Source organism: Ambystoma mexicanum, chromosome 5q, assembly GCF_040938575.1.
Source record: "Ambystoma mexicanum isolate Mex_15411 chromosome 5q, UKY_AmexF1_1, whole genome shotgun sequence".
Lineage (NCBI taxonomy): Eukaryota > Metazoa > Chordata > Amphibia > Caudata > Ambystomatidae > Ambystoma > Ambystoma mexicanum.
Window position 1 is genome coordinate 1,320,076,644 of NC_090933.1, and position 6,000 is coordinate 1,320,082,643.

Below are 6,000 nucleotides of genomic sequence, written 5' to 3' on the forward strand. Positions count from 1 at the left end.
ACCAGGCAGACTACTCTGATAATAAATTAAGGTTGGAACTATGGAATTTGGGCTCATTACTTGAAACCTGGTTGGTTGTTAATCCTGGGGGATACATTGTGATTGTTGGCGACCTAAATGCTGATATTCCTGCTGATTCTCCTCTCGGTGACCTGTATACTGGTAACTATGAGACCGTATTACCAGTAGTTGGCAATCCCAAGGGTCGAGGCAGAATTTGGTCGCATTTTATTGAGATCTGGGGATTGGTAGTTGTGGCTAATCCTCTTCCTACGTGGAAAGCGCGAGGTTACAAATCCACTATTGATTATATTATTTGCTCGGTGGGTGTGTTCAACTGTACTGGAAGGCTGGACATCATTGATACTAATCTCAGTGACCACTGTATGCTCTCTCTTGAATTGGTCACTGTGGGTCACTCAAAATCAAAAAGGATGTATAATCATCCCTTGGAAATTAATCATGCGGGGAATAGAATTAAATGGACTGAGAAAAAAAAACTGTTAATTTACTGCCACCATGATTAGAGATTATGAGACCTTTTCTGATAATCAACGGGTCGATACATACTCGGCTGTATTACCAGATCTCTTAGAAAAATGGAGGATTCCTCTGGCAAGAAGAATATAGGCAATAAATGTACGACCCATTATTTTGATGGGGCAGTGAAGGACAGGAAGTGTCAAATGAGGAAAGAGATCAGACAGGCTTGGAAAGAGGGGTATAATATTACTGATACTGTGGCTATGGTAAAGAAAATAAAGCAAAAATATAAAAATTGGCCCAGCCAACATCGCATGGTTAAATATCAGAGGGATGGTGAAATTATGTTAAATTCCCTACGAGGACATAACTCCAGCAATTTCTGGAACTTAATTAACAACCTTGAGAAACCTCAGAAAGAGTTACTTCTCAATCCTATTAACGAATCTACTTGGCTGGGACATTTTGCCGATATTTATCACACTAAAAATCATGATGTAAAAGATGTTCTGAATTGTGGATCCCAATGGCTCTTGAAATTTACTACGTGGGACATTGTTGATTTAATATCTAAATCTAAAAATTCGGGTGCGCTTGGGCCGAACAACCTTTCCAATAAAATGTTCAAACGTGAACCTCTGATATGGGCAAAAATACTTTTTAGTTTGTTCAATAATATACTACTGACCAGAGTTCTTCCTCTGTCATGGAGGGTTTCTATTATTATCCCAATTTTTAAGAAGGGTTCCCGACAATGTCCCCTAAGCTATAGGCCAATTGCCATTTCGGATCCAGAATCCAAATTGTTTGCTTCAGTTGTATTGTAAGGAAAGTGGATGCTTGAAGAAATAATTCTCGACATTAGCCAAATCGGCTTTAGAAAAAATATGGGAAACAAATGTGGAGGAATGATACTTAGCTGCCTGCGAGCGGAAGCAATGAAGAAGGGTGCTTTACCTGTCTTTGTTGCGTCCATGGACTTAAGCTCCGCTTTTGATTTGGTGGACAGGACGACTCTCTGGCAGAGACTGAGAACATTAAATATGCCTCCAATTCTGTTTGATATGGTCAGGGCTATATACTCAGATACAGAAATAAGGGTAAGATTGTATGCTGAGGGTACTCTTTCTGATGCACTGACCGTCCACAACGGTCTCCGTCAGGGTTGTAGGTTGGCACCCACAATATTCAACCTTTACGTGAGTGGTGCAAATACCACCCTGTCAAATAAAGGCCTCATAGCTCCCAAAATACAGAACACCCGTTTAGCATGGTTAGCTTATGCTGATGACTTCCTCCTTATCGATAACGCAAAGATCGGCCTCCAAAGATTGCTTAAAGCCTTTGAAGAATTTATTTCTTCTCTACTGCTGAAGATTAACTCGGCTAAAACTGTGATAGTTTGTTTGGGCAACAGAAATAAGAAGCTGGACTCGCTTACCTGGTCATGTGGTAATTCCCGTCTTAGAGCCCAGCCTGTGTTTAAATATTTAGGTTTTGTTATATCAGGGTCCAACTTAAGATCAGTATTTAGAGCTCAACTTAGATTCAAGGCGGACATTGCAATCCGTCAAATGAGAGTAATCGATTCCAGATATGGCAGATTCACAATGAGTCCTCTGAGTGTCACGACTCGCTCCCTTCGCTCCCGTTCCCACCATTTGGGGACATGATTTGGGGTTTATTCCCTACTGGACTTTTCCTCCGAACTTTATGCTCCAGTGCTGTGATGATTTGGGAGCGCTAAATCCCTATTTTTCCAGCTACTTCCCTTCCGGATCCATTCCAGGTTTTTGGCAGCCAGCATGCTTCTTTAACCAAATGACTATGCTTCCCAGAATGCCTGGCCCACTGCTCCACCTCCACCCTTGCAACACAAGGTTGGGTGGAGGATAGGTAACAGCTGTGGCAGCAGGTGCAGCAATCAGCACACCCGAGGCGTGTGCTCGTTAAGCAGCTTTAAAAGCCGCAGTCTTACTTCAGTCCAGCGCTGGTCATCGATTGCAGTGTTCCTGTTTTTGACTAGTCCCTGGTTCCTTGCCTTTGTACCTACTTCCTTGTTCCTGTTTTCTTGTTTCCTCCGCCCTGAATTTCAGATTCATGCGCTAATTGATTTCTGCTCCCTTGATTTCCCTTTTTGTCTTCCTCTGTTTGCAGGCAGCATTTCTCAGTGCTTTCCCCTTTTAGATGCAGCCCAGTTTGTCTGTGTTCTATATTTCTTTGACTCTGTCCTTTGCTGCTGTTACCCATTTGCCTTAGCCTTCCTCTTAGTTTAGTTTCCTGTCTTTTCCTTGGAGGGGTAGGGAGAAGTTTGCATAGGTTATTTCGTTTTTCCCTGCTCCTGATCCTTACTTTCTAGAGGATCCATTCCATGTTTTCCACTGCACTTCTGCATTTATTTTCCCTTTGATTATTAGGTGTGGTGTGCGGTAGTAGCTAGCTCCTGTGTGAATGCTTATGTTTTCCTCACTATTTTGTAAACACTATTCCCACTTAGGTATTTAGTTTTCCTTCCATTGCTGTTCTAGCCTTTCGGGGTCCCAGTTTCTTCAACAGGATTCGTGGGCTAGCTGACATTCAAGAGGTTTATCTCGTCCTCGTGAGTACAGTTCTTAAGTTCCCTTATGTAATACCATCAAGAGTGTTAGTACACAGATCCTGTCATTGCTTGCCCTCCACGTGGGTTTAGCGCTGTCAGTACCTGTAACAGCAATTGGGGGTAAGGCGCTTGCCGACTTTCCTCGCGGTCAGGTGCTTACCCCACATCCCTTTTCATATATTGGTTTTGATGTCACACTCTATTTTGCACTCCTGGGTTCTAGCATACCTGAGTCGTAGTTCCTGGGTGCACATTTCCCTTGCCATATTCGCTGCTTTTGTACTCGCCTGACTAATCCTGACAGTATGACCAGCCCAAAATTCCCATTGAATATGGCAAGTTTAAGAAAGAAAGGCAGCAAGGCCTCTAACAAGTTTGTACAGAAAGCTTCCCCTACATTTACCTGTGACAATCAAATCACTAGTCCTGACTCCAATGAACTCCTTGTCACGAATGGGCATTTACGTGCAAAATATTTTTCCCATAGGATGGCACATCCTACATGGCCTGATCCTAGTTCTATCTTTGGTTTTGATCCCGATTCTATGTCAGCACAAGCCTTAGCCGCAGAAAACAACACACTGTTAGACTTATTATACGAGAGTACCTCTGTTGTTGAACCCCATGATTCCAGTTGTGCTTCACCTCAGATAGAACAGTTTCATCATACCAACATAAAGAATGGAGGGGTTTCTTACATAACTTCTGTTTTCTACCCTCAGTCTAACGCATACTCCGTTGCACAGGTACATACTGTAGTCCCTAATGCCAAGAGGTCTAATGTCAATAGTTTGTTTAAGGGAAACACAGACCAAGTTGGAAAGATAAACTATAAATCACAGAACCTGCAAGCAGTAGAGGACAATGTACAATCGATGCACATCCAGATTGCTAGTGCAGGATCCAGCCCTGATGCCACTATGCTTCCCCCTGTGTCTACTGATAGTGATTTACAGTTAATGCAGGGCATGCTAAGAGCTAAACTTGAGGAGTTAAGACAAGAACTCATTTCTGCACAAGAGGAAAATGAAACCTTACACTCTTTATTGAATACACCTCAGACTTTATCTGTTGATGTGGAGGAAGTGAACACTGTTCAGCCCCTGAGTGCAGAGACTTTGGTAAACCATGATATTTGTCGATATGTTAGATCTATTGGGAGTGAAGGTCTTACGACTAGCACAGCGCTTAATCTAGACACAGGTTCTAACCATTGTTCTGCTGTTTATCAGGGATTGCAGTTAGCTGAAGAGTTACAAGCCACTCCTTTACCAAAAATACCCTGTGTAGCAGTTTGTCATAATTCTGAGCTAGCACACATACAAACTTCTGATTTCCAAACACAATCCACAATGGTGGCATACACAGATTCAGTCACTACCGTAGGCTTAGGCCCTGCTCTTGATACAGCTGCTGAGACTGAAGTAGATGTTAAAGCTGATGTGGAAAACAATGTTACCTCTGGGTTCACTCTTCCTTCTGCCACTTCTGATCAATACGAACAGTCAGAGACAGTACAGATTTCATGTTCTGATGGACTCATTCCACAGTATACTGAACCAAAGAACCGTCAGGCGGTTCCTGAACTGTTGATTGTTAATCTACCTCTTTCAGAAGCTAAAACAGAGGAATGGACAATAGACGAAATCCTGATTAACAGAGACTTTACTATGGTGATTCCACTGATTGATTTTGACTTCTACAAAGAAAAAGACTCTGTGTCACCCACTAAAGAAAGGGACTGCAAGGGCACAGCTCAGTCTTTGGTTACTGGTGCCAAGGAGTCTACTGCCCTAAAGGTGCCCTTCATTCCTGAGCCACCGATGGGTCTGTCAACTTCTGAGACTTCTGTCTGTCCTCCTACAACCATTGACTCTTCTATGATTCAATCCACAGCCCTGCAGTCATCTTTGGCACACCTGTCTTCAACCAATGAACCGCTGCCATGTCTGCCATTTACTCAAGAGCCAGTCCCAAAGACCTGGACATGCTTGTATCCAGCAACCGAGATTGCTCCAGCTTGCATGCCTTCAGCCTCAAGGTTTCCCCTGACCTGCCTGTCTTCAGCTACAGTGACTCATCCTGCAGATCATCCTTCAGCTTTAGAGCCTCCGGAAATCCATCAAAAGAGCATGTCTTCAGTCCCGGAGTATACTGAGTATTTGCCTTCAGTTCATGAGACGCCTGTATCCTGCATAGCCTCGCTGCCAATATCAGAGGTATACCTGTCTACACCATCAGATTCTGCTGTATTTTCTTCTGCTCCAGCGATTCCTCCTGAATCCCAACCATTTACAGTCGATGAACGTCTAGCCTGCCTTTCTTTTGCTTCAGGAGGAGCATCAGAATGCCTGCCTTTTCCACAAGACGATTCTCCCAACTGCTTCACTTTAGCATCAGAGCCTCCTAAAGATGCAGCATCAGAGTTTGAGACTTTTGCCAGCTCCCGCTTCAGAGTCATCAAGCTGGACCAAGTGGTGAGTCAGAACCACTCACTTGGGTGTGCACAAGGGGTGGTGCAGACCGGCGTATTACCTACAGGACTTGTGCAACAGAATTCCGCCAAGAAGCACCAGTCGGGTGCTAGTAGCCAAAGGAAGGGAATGACTGCTGCAGTTCAAGATGTGTCTGTTATTGCTCCTTCTGCGAGTCTGCCTGAAATACAAAGTACTGCGTCTATCACTCCTATCAGGATGCCAAACATCCCTGCTGTGGTATCCCACGTGAAACAAAGTGGCTACACGACTGTCACCAGGAGTACTAGCCTTGTACAACCCATTGGACTTTCAGGTCTCCAAGGCGTAGAACATGTGCAGTCAAACCTAAGTCACTTTCAACCAAAAGCCTTTTCCCAGATGGATGACAGAAGAAAATCTGAACCTCTACCTCAGCCGCCACCTCCTCTAATGGCTGAACAT